Consider the following 19,776-nt stretch of genomic DNA (forward strand, 5'->3'; position numbering starts at 1 on the left):
CAATGACGGCAAATCAGCTTTAGCGTTTGAGAGAAAACTCTGTCAGAGGCATTATTGGAGTGTGGGTTATTACCTAAAACAAAGGGAATAGAAAGGGACAAGAGGTTTATCGCTTTCTTTAATAAGCTACTTGTCCCGTGGCCTTAAAGATGAACCATATGAAATTATTTCCAAAATTGTTACAAAAAACATAAAAAGGTTAAAACCTAGAATAGCTATGATAAATGATTTTCCCAACGTATAGTTCGAAAGTTTGGTGAGACTATTTTTAAGGAACGATATCCTGATTACAAATATTTGGCTGCCTTAACGGGAAGAGTTATCTTAGTTTTACCAGCAATAAATAAACTGTGAGCGAAGCGAGGCTCCTAGTGCTGCAGGCCAATAGCTGGTGACGTTAGTCACCACCGAGAGAATTCGCTTGTTATTGATGTTAGAAAAGACATATGGTATGGTGGGGTAGGGTGTGTTGTAGCATAGCAAAGATCAGCTTTTCCCCACAGTAAGGAAGGTGACTTGAGTTATAAAAAGAATTGTATTTAATCTAATTTATTATTCTTATATATCTTGTTCATGTGAGAGAAATTTGCTGCAATAGCCGTGACATCAATGCGATTAATTTTTATGACAGTTGCATGCAGGATGTCGAACCCACTTGCTCTCAGCCTACCCGTCAGTATTCGACTTTCGCAGAGCCTTCGACCATTACACCACAGAAACTTCTGTGGTGTAGTGGTCTAAGGCTCGTGGCAAAAGTCGATCTTACGGGTGGCTGAGAGCAACCTGTCATAAAAATTATCGGATATCTTGTACATATTTTGACATACTCTGTATTCTCAGGATTTTAATCTGCAGTCAGACATAGGTCGAAGTTTCATCAACATTTCTTGCTTCCACTTTTTTCTATTTGTAGATTCATTACACTATTTGGTTCCTCTCCTCCCCTGTCCAGCAATTGTATTTTTATTGTGTTGTGTTTTATATTTCCAATCATCAGATTTGAATTCTGTACATTTTGGTAAGCACTTAGGAGTATTTCTTCCCTATCCATTATATAATACTACGTTGTGGAATTTAAACATTTCACTCTGGAAATTTATGAATGTATAGCAGTTGATCTCTTATTCAAAGTTCAGTGTTATGATGTTTGGACATTATGCCATTCCAAGAGAGAATCTTCTCAATCGTACTGGGAGATGTTACACCTGAAGGAACTTTTGAGTCACCTTTTAAAGATCCTAATAAGAGATTTGGTGAGTGCTTTTTTCTTCCTTGAAGATTGTATTTTGTTTTTGGTCTTCATTCAGATTATATAATTTGCAATTGGGGTGTCTCGTAGTAAACTGCAATATACAAGGCAAAAACAGAGGAGAGTAAACCGTAATAAATGATGCATTTGTTTTGTCATTTATAGCTTGAAGAGATGTTTGGCCTTTCACATTATAATATTTTTTTCTGTTCTAGTACCTTATGATTCATAACAGTTCTGGAAAGATTTTATGATATTGATGAACTAATGAAAGAAATTATAGATCATAAGTTATAGTTTTCCTGTTTATGTTACTCTTTTTTTTCTAAGAAGTTTTGAGTGCAGTAAAGTGTTATTATATATCATCCCAATGATGGATATAGGAACTTCACATTATCTTACCAATATTTTATGTATATACAATATGCCTAATTGATACTGGTAACTAAATTATTTTATAATCACAAAAAGTATGCATACAAAGTGAGGGATGACAAAAAAGGAGAGATAGCGTAATGGAAAGAGGGGAGTTGGGTTTGTTGTTGTTATTGTCTGTCATGTTGCCATTTCCCTAGACCATTGTTTCTCAACCAGGGTTCCCCCGAACCCTAAGGTTCTGCAAAAGATCCCTAAGGGTTTTGTAAGAACAAGTGAGATAAACTACTGCATACAAGGCTTTTTTCACCTTACAAGGAAGGTAGCCAAAAAGGAAAAGGCATAAAATCATTCCCACCCATTCCATCCCTGAATACACTCCACACCCCTCCATCCTCCCTCTTATCTTAGCACCTCCTGGATGACGGGTCATCCCTGCACCTTGTCCACTGCCCTGGGTCAGAAGCAGTGTCGCAAGACACAGCACATCCACAGCAAGGCCACTTCATTAAATCAGCAACCCCCCCTCTCCATCCCCCCATACATAAAAGGAGAAGACAGGTAGAAATCCCTTTGGGCTGCGTCAAATTTAGCTCACTCATACTACCTCAACCCCATCCCCCTGCCCATTCCACCTCATGCATCACAACATCATCCATATACAACCATTCTCCATTCACCCCTGTCTTCTGTCCTCTCCCGTCTTTCCTCAACAGACATTTCCCTCTTCCCCAAAGCCCCCTTTACCCCATCCATCCACCTCATCCTAGGATGTCCCTTCTTGTTCACTCCCTCCATATCCGCCTTCCATACCTCTTTTACTAGTCTTTCTTCACTCATTCTTTCCATGTGTCCAAACCATCCTAATACTCTTTCATCAACCCTATCTCCCAACTGCCTTTCCACCCCTGTTCTCCTCCTCACCTTATTCCTCACTCTATCCAGCCTAGTAACCCCCATCATACTTCTCAGACACCTCATATGAAACACATTCAAACTCCTTCTCTCTTCCTCTCTTATGTTCTTGTTTCTGGCCCATACAGTGCTGTTGGACAATCACTCCTTCATACATTCTCCTCTTAGCATACATTCCCAAATGTCTTTTCCTCATGACACTCTTCAATCCACCAAGGCATTTGCTCGCTTCTCTCAATCTACTTTTGATTTTTTATTTAATTTCATATACGTAATATAATTAAACACGCATGACATATTCTTGGTTATTGTAATACAGTATACCCTCACTCATTCGCGGTTCAGTTTGTGGCCCCGCATACTTGCGGATTTTGCTCTCAAAGTTTTTTTTTTTTCATAATTTTGGCAATTTTATGAATTTCTTAGGCCATTATTTTTTAGTAGAAAAATGCTCACATTCACCCTAACTGGTAAAGAAAGGGAAAAGTTATGCTGTGGTAGGGCGCCATTAGGGAGTGAATGAAAGCACCGCGCGTTATATAAAGAAAAATGAGAAGGCAATCAGATCTAGTGTAGCATCGAGTTTTTGTGGAAGTGCTAAGATGGTGAATGTTGTACGAAACAAGGCAATCATCAGGATGGAATCTGCTTTAGCATTCTGGATACAAGACTTAAGGAAGAAAAATATCCCTTTGGACACAAAGATGATTCGTAAGAAGGCACCAAATTTATATTCTAAATTCAGTGGAGGCAATGAAGGAGAACCACAACCAGGTCCATCAACAGCATCAGATGCAGAAGAATTTCAAGCAGCAAGGGTTGTTGTTGTTGTTGTTGTCGTTCCCTAGACTGTCTGTCCGAGCAATCCCGTTCTCCCCAAGGAATGCCCATAGCCGAAACTGGGGTTTCCCACAAATCCTTTATAGAGCGTATGTTGTGTTGTTTTCGTGCATGATTGTGTATAATGCAGTCTTCCATTATGTGTTGTATGGTATGGGGTGAAGTGTTACATCCTGGGCAGCTGTTCACAATGCAGTCATCCAGCCTCTTCTGGTAGCTTAGAAGTGCTGGGTGGTGACCGCACCGCAGTCTGGCCAAGTGGACTCTGTCCTTTCGTGGGAGAGAGGATTCAGAAGTGTGGATATCAGGGGGTCTGGCATGCAGCAGTGTGTTGTCTTTCAGTGTGTTAATGGAGCGGTGAGTGATATGATTATGAATATGTTTCCGGAGGCTGGTATTTGGTGGTTGTGGAGGAAGAGAAGAGAGTATCTGTGTGTGATAAAGGTCTTTGGGTGTTGTTTTAATGTTTCTTGGTGTGTGTGGGTGTTCTGCTATGTAGTGTAGCGGGTGTAATGTGTTTGTGGTGGCTGCGGCAAGTGTTTGTGTGCCTCTCATGTCGAGGTGGTCCTTGACTTTGAGGACTTTTGTTTCATGGTGTAAATGGTCTGTAGGTGTTGTATTTGTGCAGCCTGTAATTGGCAGCAACCACCCCTGGCCACCGGCCAGCAAGGGTTGGTTTGATCGGTTTGTAAAACGTTACCAACTACAAATTGGAAAATCCCTCAGAGAAGCTGCAGAGAAGTATCCCGAGACCTTTAAGCAACTCATTAAGGAGAAGGGATTCAAGCCAGAGTAGATATTCAACATGGATGAAACAGGGTTGTTCTGGAAGAAGATGCCTTCCAAAACATTTCTCATGAAGGATGAAATGAAAGCCCCAGGATTCAAAATACACAAGGACAGAGTGACACTTATTATGTGTGGCAATGCTGCTGGCTGGATGATGAAACCTGGTCTCATTTATAAATCTGCAAATCCCAGGGCTCTCAAGATAAAAAATAAAAAGACTTTGCCTGTCTTCTGGATGTATAATTCCAAGGCCTGGATTATGAAGGTCCTGACATCCAACTGGCTTCATCAGTGCTTCGTCCCTCAAGTGGAGGAATACCTCGTAAAAACGGGATGGATTTCACGTGTTGCTGCTCATGGATAATGCTGGTGGTCACCCTGTGGATTTGTATCATGAAGGAGTCCAGATGAGTTTCTCCCTCCCAACATCACATCACTCCTCCAGCCTATGGATCAAGGGGTGATTTGTGCATTTAAGGCACTTTACACTGGGAACTGTCTTCAGCAATTAGTTGATGCATAGATGAGGAAGAGGACTTCCAGTTAAAAGTGTACTGGTGCAATTTCACAATTGCATCGTGCCTGACAGTCATACATAAGGCATTTCAAGACATGAAAAAAGAAACTCTAAATGCATGTTGGAAAAAACTGAGGCCAGAATACATACATGACTACAAAGGCTTCTCACCCGATGAAATTCATCATGATGCTGTCAACAAGTCAGTGAAACTGGCACAGTTAATCGAGGTTGATGGCTTTGATGATGTAACTCACGAGGAGTTCAATGAACTCATTGATACCCATTCTCAGCCTCTGATGGATGAAGATTTGGCAGAGCTGACGAAGTCTGCAGAAGAAGAAGAAGAAACAGAGGACCAGGAAAACCCATCACAAGAGGAAGAGGATGAGGGTCTGACTCTAGAACGGTTGGCTGAACTCATGTGAACAGCAAAGGAACTGCAAGAGAAAGCTAAATCATGGGACCCTTACATGGTTCGTTCCCTAGAGTTCTCAAATGCAATTGATTCATCCATGTCAACATACAAAACCCTTTTCACCACTATGAAAAAACAATGAAGCCTAACGAAGGTCAAGAAAAGTAACCAAGCCACACCCGAAGAAAATACTACACCACCTCCTGATTCTCCTGAAGAAACAACACCTCCTCCTGAAGAAACGACACCTCCTCCTGAAGTGCCTGAAGAGGAGGAATTGCCTGAACTGCTGTAAAGCAGCAGTTAAGCTGTGCCATACATCAGTGTCACCATAATCATCCTCATCGTATGGTACAGCAAATTTCATCATCATCATCATCATTCATTATTGGTGAGTACAATAAAATAAAAATGTTTTTATTTTATCATTAAATAAGTACATATTGCTTCTGACCTAGGGCAGTGGACGAGGTGCAGGGATGACCCGTCATCCAGGAGGTGCTAAGAAGAGAGGGAGGGTGGAGGGGTGTGGAGTGTATTCAGGGATCGAATGGGTGGGAATGATTGTATGCCTTTTCCTTTTTGGCTACCTCCCTTGTAAGGGGGAAAAAGCCTTGGTATATGTATGTACATATTATACTGCATTATTACTGTTTTTATTTTATCATTACTACATATTACTACATTATTACTGTATTAATGAGTAAGACTGTCTTTAGAATGTGTTTGGAAAGCATATTTTAGCGTATATAATATCATACATAGGCGTTTTAAAACTGCATCAATAATTTGTGGGTTTTCGGGATTTGCGGGAGGGGAAGAAATGTAATCCCTGTGAATAGCGGGGGGGATACTGTAATGTAATACAGTAATATGTTGTTACGATGAAAATAAAATGAGAAAGATATGGTATATGTTTTTTTTTTTTTTTTTTTTTTTTTTTTTTGTGCAGGGGTTCCTTGAGACATGCAATTTATTTTAATAGTTACGCAAGGGTAAAAAGGTTGAGAAATGCTGCCCTAGACTGTCAAGCCAAACAGTTCCAAGTCCCTGAGGGGGTTGGATTGATTTTAGTGCCATACATCATGGTAATGTGGTGGAGGACGAGGCAACTCTTCATCCCTAAGGTGCTGAGCAGTGAAAAAAATACACAGGAGCGACGAGCGATTTCGCTCAGGAAAGTTCCAATGTCGTTCTCGCAAATCCAATAGCGGGAGCGATCCCCCACAAAAAAATCGCTCCCGCGGCAAGATTCAATGTTTTTCATGCATTATCCATCATTTGGCAATCCCAGAATCCCATCACCATTGATGAAAGGATCAGAGCAAACACAACTTACCTGTGATCAATCATTGCATTATCAATTGATATAAACGCAATGCATCGATCAACTTTAATTTGTTGATGTATGTACATATGTGTACAGCTGCTAGAGTTCAATGGCTTACCTAGCCTAACTTCGTATCAGCTGCATGCGCGCGTTTACTAGTACATGTTGACTAGACTCTACATGACTATCGTGCTACATATTGTTGCTAGTTGCGAATTGCATGGCACCCGTATGCAGGGAAGTTCATTGGTTGCATGCAGCTAGCTGCCCAATCAACGCGCTGACTACATGTACAATGCACCATACCCAATACCACATCACTGCATGCATACGTACACTGTACATATGCAAACTCGCTCCGACATGAGTAATTAGTTAGCCTTCCAATAGTTTGAAGGAAATCAAACCTGCAAAAACATGGCTCTGGAAGTATCAAAAATGGCTTTGGTAATTAAAAAAAATGGCTCTGGTGAAATTTAAAAAAAAAATTAAAATGGCTCTAGAAAAAAAAAAAGTATTTTTTTCCCTGGTGCTGAGATGGGAGGGGTGGTTAATTAGGGTTTGATTGTATGATGTGAGTATGAGCTTTGACTTGGCAACCCATCTCATAAAGAGGAAGAGTCTTTAGTGTGTATGGGAGTATTCAAGGCATACACCCACCCCACTTCCATCTCACACCCATCAGAACCCATTCATCTTCCCTTTCATCTTAGCATCTCATGAATCAAAGGTCATCCCTGTTCTCTGCCTCCTTATTTGGGTCACTGGTAATGAAACGAGACAACACCTCCACAGCAGGGCCCTGTAGCTTTGACTTGGCAAGCCCCCTTAGTATGTGTATATATGTAAATGGTGGGATCAATGATGGGTATTTGCTAGTGGTGGTCTTCCAAGATGGATGGCAGAGAATAATTTCCCTGCTGCCCAATTTAAAAATCCATCAACCCCCTCACCTCCATCTGCTGCACGTGCAGGCCTGAGGGATTGGCACTTTGTTTTTGGACTGACTGGGGCCAAGATAGCTCTATCAACTTTAATTGTATTTCTCATACCTTTTCACATATGAAGAGCTGACAACTGATGACATAGAAACAGTCCCACACCAACACAACACAGACAACAATCCAAAGTTTTTTCTTCTAGAGATCTGTGTGGCAGGGGAGGGGGACAAGGACCATTGCTAGCTCCTGTGGGTTTTCCATTTAGTGAAACTTTAGGCAACACAGCAAGACAGCTCTTCTGCAGCAGGGCCAAACAGCTAGAGCTGGTTTACCCCATTGTTTAATTATATGGCGATCACCTTGCCTCACACACTCAAGAAATTTACAAAGCAGACAAGAATGTCCTTTCAGGCCACATCATTTCTTCATCCATTGAAAATCATTCTCCACTTCCTCCTATCTTGTGTATTCTGTCTCCCTTGTTCATGAGACATTCCTGTTACATCCAGTGCCCCTTCACCCCATCTAACCACTTCATCTAAGGTTCACTTCATTCACTTCTGCTTTCTGCACTTTTTGTTAGTTTTTTCTCTCTCATTCTTTCTATATACCCATACCATCAGAGCACATTGATCTATCCTGGCTGCCACCTCTATTTTCCACCCCTGCCCTCTGTCTTGCCTCCACATTTTTCACTCTATTCACTTTTGTAACACTAACAAATCTTCTTTTAAACACTTAATTTTAAACACATTTAGGTAGTTCCTTTCTCCCTCCTTCAAATTCAAAGTTTCCTCTCCATACAATGTCATAGGTACAATCACTCTTTCATACAATCTTTTCTTTATACCCATCCCCAGATACCTACTTCTCATAACACTTTCATTTCCTCCAGACATTTGCTTCCCTTACTATAAAGCTCCACTCTTCCATTCCATGCTACATGTGGCCCCCAATCACTTAAAGCTGTCCAATTCTTCAGCCTCTCAACCTTGAAACTTGCCCCCAACCTGCCATTATCATCACTCCTAATGCATGTCATCACCTTACATTGTATCTTGTCTATTCTCATATGTGTTGGAGAGGCATTTTTTCTTACACTTTTGTACCATGTCTAGGTATTAAAAAGTTTTAGATTACATTCAATAGAAATAAATATATTACAGTGATTGTTTTTATCTGTCTATATAACAAAGGCTTTTTCCCTCTTAAAAGGGGGGTACCCCAGTCAAAAGGCACATACCCATTCCCACCCATTTCACTTCCACTCATTTCACCCCCATCCACCACCCCTTCCTCCCTCTCATCTTAGCTCCTTGTGGATGAAAGTTCATACCTGTATCCCACCCACTGCCCTTGGTCAGAGCAATGTAGGAAGACACAGCAAGGCTGCTTTGATTAATTGGCAACATCCCCCTCCTCTTGTCTTTGTACATACATACATATACCAGTGGCCTCTTCCCTTTTACAAGGAAGGCAGCCAAAGTCAAAGGCATAAATCCACTCCCACCTATTTCATCCCCACATACTCCATTCCCATTCATCACCCCTCCCTCCCTCTCCTCTTAGCTCCTCATGGATGATGGGTCATCCCTGTATCCCACCCACTGCCCTGGGTCAGAAACAATGCAGCAAGACTCAGCACATCCATAGCAATGCTGCCTCACTTAATCGGCAACCCTCCCCACCTCTCTGTCCCCTCATGCAGGAAATAGAGAAGACAGGTAAAATCCTTTTGGGCTGCATCAAAATATCATTCACACATACTCCCTAACCCCCACATCCCCACCCACACCCCTCCATGCATCACAGCATCATCCATACACAACTATTCTCCACTCACCCTTATCCTCTGTATGAGTATAAATGAAACATGGGCTCAGAAATATGCCTTATGAAGAGAGGCTTAGGGTCTCTGGAAAGACACAGAGTGTGGGGTGATCTAATAGAGGTGTTCAAGTGGACCAAAAGCTTTAACAAGGGTGATTCAAACAAGGTAATCATAAAACAACAGGGCAGGACTTGCAGTAATGGTTTTAAATTAGACAAATTTAGATTGAAAAAGGAAATAGGAAAGAATTGGTTTACTAATAGGGTGGTCGACGAATGGAATAGACTTAGTAACCATGTAGTAAACGCTGAAATTACCAGTTGTTTTAAGAAATGATTAGACAAGTTTATGGATGGGTATGCCAGGTGGTGATGGATATGGAGCTGCCTAGTGTAGGCCTTATGGTCTCTTGCAGTCTCCTTCATTCTTATGTTTTTATGTTCTTGTCCTTTCCTTCTGCAAAAGACATCCCCCTCTTTCCCAATGCCTGTTTTACACCATCCACCTCATCCTTGGTCGCCCCTCATGTTCACTCCATCCACCTCTGCCTTCCACACTTCTTTTACTAATATTTCTTCATGCATTCTTTCCATGTGTCCAAACTGTCCCAATATTCTTTCATCAACCCTATCTCCCAACTCCTTTTCTGCCCCAGCTCTCTTCCTCACCTCCTCATTTCTCACTCTCTCGAGCCTAGTAACCCCTACCATACTTCTCAGGCATTTCATCTCAAACACATTTAACTCTTCCTCTCTTATGTTCCATGTTTCTGCCCCATGCAGTGCTGTTGGTACAATCACCCCTCTCCTCTTAGCAGCCACTGCCGAATGTTTATTTCTCATTACACTTTTTAATCCCCCAGGGCATTTACTTGTTCCTCTCAATCTACATTCTACCTCTACCTCCACTCTTCCCTTTCCTACCACATTCGCCCCAAATATCTAAAACTATCCATTTCCTCCAGTCTCTATCCCTTAATACTCACTCTCAATTTGCTGCCATCCTCTCAAGTCAATACAAAAGAATAGTAATACTCCCAAATGGATGACGGACAGGCTGAAATATGAGATCGGAATGAAAAGAGGACTTTATGTAAGAATAAAAAACAGGGAAACACACCTTAGATCCAAATATAACGATATGGCAAGACTGGTTAAAAAGAATACGCACACAGCGAAACGTAACTATGTAATTAAAGTTCCCGAACAAGCGAGATTCAACCCAAAGAGCTTCTTTCATCTCTAAAGAACAAAAAATAAGGAAATGATAGGCACAATTAATAATGACGAAAATGTCATGATGGAATCGGAGGAAAAAATGAATGAGGAGTTTAATAGATATTTTATCTTGGTATTTACTAAGGAGAGGCTAGATAATGTACCTGACTGCAATCCGATTTTCAGTGGGGATGAAGAAAGTAGACTATGAAATATTAGAATTAGTAAGGTAGAATTAGTCAGATTGAAAGACTTGAAGCTACAAAATCCCCGGGTCCAGAAGAATTTTTTCCAAGAGTGCTTAAAGTGTAGATTGAAATCTGTGACCAGTTAACGAAAATATTTGATAAGTCGGTAGACATTGGTTTTTTGCCTATTGCTTGGGGCAGGCAAACATTGTTCCTGCTTTCAAAAAGGGAGATAAACTGTCTATATGCATCTAGAGGCCAATCAGTTTGACAACCGTTATAAGTAAAATGCTTGACTCAATAATAGTTAATACTCAGAGATCACATCGAGAGATATTATTTGATTCGTGACTCACAACATGGTTTCTCCAAGGGTAAGTCATGTGTGACTAATCTTTTTACACTAACGTATATAAGGGGTCTGATAACAATGATAGTTACGGTGTTATTTACCTTGACTTTAGCAAAGCGTTTGGCAAGGTTCCCCACCAAAGACTACTAGATAAAAAATCAAAGCCCATAGCAGAGGAGGAAAAGTGTGAGAATGGATTAGAGCTTGGATCAGTGACAGAAAACAGCGGATCACCATAAATAGTGTAAAATCTAAATGGGGAGTGTTTATAATGGTGTTCCCCAGGGCTTGGTTTTAGGTCCCTTATTGTTCATTATGTACGTAAACAACTTGGACAATGGGATTAATAACAATGTTAGTAATTTTGTGGACAACATTTAAATAGAATGCCTAATTAGGTCAGGAGACAATGCTGAGATCCTGCAGGATTACCTTGAAAAATTGTTCACATGGTGAAATGGTAAATGGACTTCAATATCTCAAAGTGTAGCATATTAAACATTGGGCTATGCAACCCCAAAAATAGATATAGCTTAGATAACACTTTTTTATAGAGAAAATGTAGTGCGAGAGAGACATGGGATTTCTAGTGAGTCCTGACCTGCATTAGTGTCAGGAATAGAGCTAACAGAGCATTAGGTTTCATTGCTAGGATGGTTACAAATAAAAGTGCAGATGTAATTATCAAACTATCTGGCATTAATTAGACCCATCCTTGACTATGCAGTACATTTTTGGTCTCCATCTTATAGAATGGAGTTCAATTTACTAGAATCAGTAATAACCAAAATGATACATGGGTTTAGAAATTTACCTCACGAAGAGAGGCTTAGGCATCTAAACTTACACTATCTGGAAAGATGCAGAGTGTGGAAAGAATTGGTTTATTAATAAGGTGGTCAATGAATGGAATAGACTTAGTAACCTTGTAGCGAGCACTGAAACTATTGGTTGTTTTAAGAAACAGACAACTTTGTGGATGGGGATGACAGGAGGTAATAGACATGGAACTACCTAGTGTAGGCCTTATGGTCTCTTGCAGTCTCTTCATTCTTTTGTTCTTAATGTTCTTATCACCTTGATTTTACCCACATTTATCTTCAACTTCCTTCTTTTGCACAACTTCCCAAACTTTGTTACTTCCTTAATCTCTCCTCTGATCCTGCAATAAGTGCAGTGTCGACAGCTAACAACAACTGGCTTATCTCCCTTTTTTTTTGTTTTTTTTCTCAAAATTCTATAACCATCTCCAATCCCTGGCTCATTACCCTTGCATTTACCTCCTGTACCACCCTATCCATGTACACATTGAACAGCCATGGTAACATGACACATCCCTGGTGGAGTCCTACTTTTCCCTCAAAAGACTCACTCTTGCCATTTCTAATTCTAACATGGGCTTTACTACTCTTGTAAAAACTCTTTACTGCTCTTAACAGCTTTCCCCCAATCCATATATCTGCAATACCTCCCATAGTGCCTTCCGGTTTACCTTATCATAAGCCTTTTCCAAATGTTTGTCTTTGTATATACATATACCAATGGCTTTTTCCCCCTTACAAGGGAGATAGCCAAAAAACAAAGGCATAAAATCCACTCCCCCATCCCATCCCCACATACTCCACTTCCATTTACCCCCTCCCTCCCTCCTGGCTGATGGGTCATCCCCACGTCTTGCCCACTGCCCTCAATCAGAAGTAATGTAGGACGACACAGCACATCCACAGCAAGGCTGCATCATTTAATTGGAGACCCTCCTCTCCATCCCCTCATGCAGAAAAAGAGAAGATGGGGAGAAATCTCTTCAGGCTGCATCAAAATATCATTCACACATACTCCCTCACCCCCCATCCCCCCACCCACTATCTTCTATGCATCACAGCATCATCCATACACAAAGGATTACAAAGGATTACAAAGGTGGAGCATGCCAACAGGAGACCTTTTGATCCATATCTAGGTCGGATGTGAAAAAAAAATCATATTAATAATAAAATAATAAATAAAAACTGATAATGTAAATAACAAATAAAATACATAAATAAATGCATAGGTATAGTTAAATAATAAACAAACAGGTAAATAGTAAATAATAATAAATTGACATATAACTAATAATAAATGAAAATCAGACAGAAAATGATAACAAAACAAAAACAAATAATATAAGATAAATTAAAATCATTACAGCATCTTACTTAGGTATTTATCTAAATGATTCTTAAAGCTTCGAACTGAACTACATTGCACTACCTGTGCAGGAAATTTATTCCATTCATTAACTACACGGTTGGCAAAGTTGTTTCTACCTACTTCCAAATTGAATCTATTTCCGGACAGTTTGAGACCATTGTTTCTTGTCTGATTCTCATTCAATGTAAAAATTTGGTCACTTTTGATGTCAATTCCCTTTAGAATTTTAAAAACCTGTATCAAGTCACCTCTGAGTCTATGCGTTTTTAGGGAAAACAGATTCATGTGCTTTAGTCGATTTTCGTATGATTTATTTTTGATATTTGGAATCAGTTTTGTGGCTCGCCGTTGTACTTTTTCCAGTCTGTCAATGTCTTTAATGAGATTCGGTGACCATACGGAAACAGCATATTCCAAATGTGGACAAACTAATGATTTATATAGCTTGTTAATGAGTGATGGACTTTTGAAATCAAAAGATCGCGCAATCAGTCCTAGAATCTTATTTGCTTTCTCAGAGGCTGAAATACACTGCTTGGATGATTTGAGGTCGTTACTGATAATTACGCCGAGATCTTTTTCACTATCCACTTTTGTTAACGAATTTCCAAATAACTTGTAATCGTACTTACTGTTATTTTTACCTATGTGCATTACCTTGCATTTACTTGTGTTAAATTTCATTAGCCACTTTTCAGACCATTGCTGTAATTGATCTAAATCTTCTTGAATATCTAATTGGTTTGAGTGATCATTTGCCACTCCGCACAGTTTTGTATCATCAGCAAATTTGGAAACAGTAGATTTTAGTCCATGGTCTATATCATTTATATATACTATGAATAGAAGTGGCCCAAGAATGGAACCCTCAGGAACTCCACTTGCAACACTTTTCCATCCAGAAGTTTTTCCATTTAAAACAACTCTCTGTTTTCGACCATTCAACCAATTACTAGTCCAACCTAATAGGCTACCACTTATTCCGTGTAAAGCTAATTTAGTAAGTAGTTTTTCGTGTGGGACGGTATCAAAAGCTTTTGCAAAGTCTAGATATATTAAATCTATATATATTGTTTCTTTTGTACTAATTCCAGATAACTGTGTTGTAGAATTCAAGTAAGTTAGTCATGCAAGAACGTTTCCATCTGAAACCATGCTGGCTATCATTTATCAAACAGTTACTTTCTAAATGATGTTCGATAGCATCTCTGATGATAGTTTCCATTATTTTTCCTACGATTGAAGTCAAACTTATAGGCCTATAGTTATTTAGTTTCTTTTTTGTCACCTTTTATAAATATGGGAGTAACGTTAGCTAGCTTCCATTCTCTTGGGACATCTCCGGATATGATGGATTTCTTGAAAATAATTTCTAATGGAACAACAATCTCATTTTTCATTTCCTTTAAGATTCTTGGATGCCAACCGTCAGGCCCTGGTGTTTTATTAACTTTGAGTTTGTCTATACACCTTTTAATTTTTTCTTTTGTTATATTTACCGTAGTGAGTAAGTTTACCCTAGACTTTTCACAGGTTTCAGTTTGGAATTCACTTTGAGGTGTTTCGTTTATGAATACCGAGCTAAAATAATTGTTTAAGATATTCCACATTCCTTCATTTGAATATTCAAGATAATAGTGGACCAATGTGATTCCTAACAACCTTTTTATCTCTAATTTAACTATAGGGTTCATTGGGATTCTCTTTGGATTTATCAGCGATGTTCATTTCGTATTATCGTTTTCTTTTTTTTGTGTCTTTTTTAAATCTCTCTGTATTGATACATAACTTTCATAGTCATTAGATGCACCCGAGCACTTATATTTCTTATAAGCCTGTCTCTTTTTAGCAATACTTTTTTCAGTTTCTTTGTCGAGCCACTTTGGGCGAGCCTGATTTGGGGGACGTCTGTCCTTAAAAGGAATGTAAGTTTGAATCATCTTAGTGAGCGTATTTTGAAATATTTCCCACATCTGATCTACAGGTCTTTCGTTTAATTTTGCCTCCCAATCTGTAAGCTGAAGCTCCTGACGTAGTCCCATGAACTGAGCTTTACTGAAATTGGGTATTTTAGAAACACAAGTATCTATTCTAAAATTGTTTAGGAGTTTGAATCTAACTAGGTTGTGATCGCTATTTGCAACAGATTCACCGACTTCTACATCAGTTACCATGCTTTCGCGGCTAGTGATCAAAAGATCGAGTAAGTTTCCATATCTTGTGGGCTCTTTTACATGCTGAATTAAGTAATTGTCACCAAGAAAATCAAACAAGCGACTACCTATATGGCCATGTTCAAGGGTCATCCAATCAATGTCAGTAAAATTGAAATCACCCATTATCAATAAATCCCAGTTGCAGAAACTAGACAGTTCTTGAAATAACAGTTTGTCGTCTGCTAATGATAATGTCTTTGGCCTATATATTACACCTATATTCATTTTTTGTCCATTTGTTTGGGTTAACTCAACCCACAAACTATCATATGCATCCTGTTTCACTTTCTCTAAAACACAAGCATGAACATTGTTTTTAACGTACAATAGAACACCCCCACCTTTCTTGTGGTTTCTATCCTGATGAAAGTGTTTAAATCCCGCAATATTAAATTCAGCTTCGAACTCTGTACCATTTAACCATGTCTCAGTTATTCCTATCATATCGAGATTTTTGCTTTTGACATACGCCTGTATTTCTTGAAATTTGTTTCTAATACTACGAGCATTAAAGTGCATGGTTTTAAGAAACTCGTGATTATTTCTTTTTGACACATTTTGAATTTCAATATGTCTTACATTATCATTTTGTTTTTCATTTATACCTTGCTCTATATTATTATTTGGTCATTCTCCACTCACCCTTATCTTCTGTCTTCTTCCTTCCTTCCTCAACAGACATTCCCCTCTTTCCCATTGCCCCTTTTACCCCATCCATCTCATCCTTGGTCGCCCCCTGCTCTCATGTTCACTCACTCCACTTCTTCCTTCCACACCTTTTTTATGAATCTTTCTTCACTCATTCATTACATGTGTCCAAACCATCCTAATACTCTTTAATCAACTCTATCTCCTAAGTCCCTCTCCACCCCTGCTCTCCTCACCTCCTTGCTTCTCACTTTATCTAGCCTAGTAAACCCTACCATACTTCTCAGGCATTTCATCTCAAACACATTCTAACTCCTCTCTTCCTCTTTTATGTTCCATGTTTCATCCCTTTACAGTGATATTGGCACAATCACTCCTTCATACAATCTCCTCTTAGCATCCATTCCCAAAAGTCTACTCCCCATTACACTTTTTTTATCCCCCAAGGCATTTACTTTCTTCTCTCACTCTACATTCTACCTCCAACTCCACTCCTCCCTTTCCCACCACATTAACTCCCAAATATCTAAAACTATTCACTTCCTCCAGTCTCTCTCCCTTTATACTCACTTCCAATTTGCTGCCACATTCTCCCCATGTACATCTCATTGCCATACTTTTATGCACATTTATTTCCAACTTTCTTCTTTCACACATCATTTTTGTTGTTCTCTGAAAGAATCCAGAGAGCAATCACAAAAATGGCTCCAACACTTTCAAACTTGTCATATGAAGAGAGACAAATTGGAGTTACCAACTTTGGAACAAAGAAGAGAGGCGATTTACTGACCATCTATAGAATCATAAAGGGCACAGAAATACTTGATATAGAGGACTTGTTAAATTGGAACAAGAGAAACACAAGAGGACATGGAAAGAAACTAAAAAAAAGATAGTTATAGAAGAGATCTGAAGAAGAACAGTTTTCCATACCTAAGAAGAAATGAGAAACATAGAATAGGAAGACCAATGTATAGGAAAACAAATTTTGAGAAACTTAAAGAATTTTTTCGAAATGCAAACTGGGAAAAATTCCTTAGTGAGGAAACAAGGATGGAAGAGAAATGGAATATACTAAAGGAAATATATAATGAGGGTGTGATCAAATATGTTCCACAAAAACAAGAAAGAATATACATAAAAAACTGGTACAACAAAAAATGTAGCGAAGCCAAGGATAAGAGACAAAGCCTGGAAAAAATTGAAAAAAGAAAAAGTAAAAGAGGAAATGGCAAACATACCTCAAACTAAGAAACATTTATGTAAAAATACGCAGGGAGAAAAAGAGAAATTATGAAAAGTAAATTATGCAAAAGTGTAAGGATCAGCCAAAGCTATTTTACAGATATGTGAATGGAAAACTGAAAAAACAAACAAGAAATAGAAAAACTATGCCAAGGAAGTCATGAATACACAAAAGAACAAGAAATGGCAGAAATTATGAGTAACCACTTCAAATCGGTTTTCACATTTGAGAATTCGCCTAACTGTGAAGGAATAGAAAAAAAGAATTCCCCTCAAGTGAAGGAAATAACCATAACAAAAAAGGAAATCAGTGACCAAATAGAAAACCTAGATGTTAGAAAATCACATGGTCTGGATGGAATTGCAAATTGGATACTGAAGGAATGCATGGAGGAACTAACAAATAAAATTCACACTATAATAAAATACTCACTCAAAGAAGGAAAAAAGACTGGAAAAATGCAAACATTGTACCAATATATAAAGGAGGAAGTAAGGAAGATCCAACTAACTACAGACCGGTCTCCCTAACAAGGACAGTAGCTAAAATATGTGAAAAAGTGATTAAAAGTAGATGGGTTAAACATTTGGAAGAAAAATCTATACTAAACCCAAACCAATTTGGATTTAGACAAAGATCATGTACAACAAATCTAATCTGCTTCTATTCGAGAATGATAGATATAATAGATGAGAGAGATGGATGGGCAGACTGTGCCTATCTAAATCTACAAAAGGCATTTGACAATGTTCCGCACAAAAAATTAATAGGAAAATTAGAATCAATAGGTGGCATTGCAGGTAATTTATTAAAATGGATGGAAGACTTCCTGACTGGGAGAAAAATGAGGGTTGTAATTAGAGACAAATACTTGAAATGGGAAGAAATGATAAGTGGTGTTCCACGAGGGTCAGTACTGGCTCCAATCATGTTTGCCATATACGTAAACGACATGGACAAAGGAGTTGAATGTTAAATGAATTTCTTCGCAGATGATGCAAAAATATTAAAGTCAACAAATGAGGACTGTGACTCATTACAATCAGACCTGGACACAATCTAGAAATGGACTCAAAAGTGGGAGGTGAACTTTAATATCAAGAAGTGTAGTGTAATGGAGTTTGGTAAAAGCAAAAACAGAATTTCAAAAATTACAAAATTGGTGAAAATGAAATAAAAAAAGTGCACTTGAAAAGGGACCTTGGAGTGATAATCAGCAATGACATGACACCGGACAGACATATAAACAAAATAGTAGGTGAAACATACAACCTACTAAGGTCAATGAAAGTGGCATTTGAATACTTGGATGAAGAAATGATAAAAAAATATTAGTCACATTGATTAGACCAAAACTGGAATATGCAGCGACACTATGGACACCCAATACTAAAAAGAATATAAGGAAACTAGAAAGAATACAGAGAGCAACAACAAAATTGGCACCATCTCTTTGCAAATCAACATATGAACAAAGATTATTGAAGCTAGAACTACCAACACTAGAACAAAGAAGAGAAAGAGGTGATCTACTGACTACATTTAGAATCATGAAAGGAATGGAAATCCTTGACAGAAAAGATTTACTAAAAAATGACAATGGAAAAAACAAGAGGTTGTGAAAAGAAACTCAAAAAGGACAACTATAGAGAGAGGAAAAAGAATAGCTTCCCACACAGAATACTGGATATATGGAATAACTTAGATGAAAAAACTGTGTGTGCAAATACTATTCATGATTTTAAGAATAAACTTGATGCTGAGAGATACAAAGACGGGTCACTATGAGCTTAGCTCCCTTCCCGTATAATACAACTAGGTAAAACTAGGTAGGTAAATACTTGGAACATACTGGATGAAACAATAGTGTGTGCAAAAACTATACATGAATTTAAGAGTAAAGTAGACATTGCAAGATACAAAGGCAGGACACCACAAGTGTAGCTCCCCTTCCCGTAAGATACAACTAGGTAAATACATACCTTTTCACACTAACTTCCATAATCCCTCCTCTGATCCTGCCACAAGCACAGTGTCATCAGCAAACAACATCTGGCTCATCTCCCATTTTTCTCAATTTTCTTTAACCATATCCAATCCCTGGCTCATTACTCTTGCATTTACCTCTCGCACCACCATCCATGTATAAATTGAACAGCCAAGGCAATATAACACATCCCTGGTGAAGTCCCACCTTTACCTCAAACTACTCACTCTCTCCATTTCTAATTCTAACACAGGCTCTACTACATACATACATACATATACCAGTGGCCATTTCCCCCTTACAAGGGAGGTAGCCAAAAAACAAAGGCATAAAATCCACTCCCACCCATTCCATCCCCACATACTCCACACCCACTCATCCCCTCCCTCCCCGTCTGGGGTATTGGCTGCATGTGATTGTGGAGTTAAAAGCTGCCTCAGTAGAATGCAGCAGATAATTTAGGGTATCTATGGGGCCCCTACAGACCAGAGCCATACATCATTTTGTCTGTAATAGAGGAAATC

At 38.9% G+C, this 19,776-nt stretch overlaps 1 pseudogene; it reads left to right on the forward strand.

The window, feature by feature from the left end:
- Positions 1-642: 642 nt before the first annotated feature.
- Positions 643-19,776, forward strand: part of LOC143030234 (peroxisomal acyl-coenzyme A oxidase 3-like) — a 105,608-nt pseudogene continuing 86,474 nt past the window's right edge.

The sequence above is a fragment of the Oratosquilla oratoria genome, chromosome 12 (genome assembly GCF_046742065.1).
Source record: "Oratosquilla oratoria isolate Oo_2021 chromosome 12, ASM4674206v1, whole genome shotgun sequence".
Classification (NCBI taxonomy): domain Eukaryota; kingdom Metazoa; phylum Arthropoda; class Malacostraca; order Stomatopoda; family Squillidae; genus Oratosquilla; species Oratosquilla oratoria.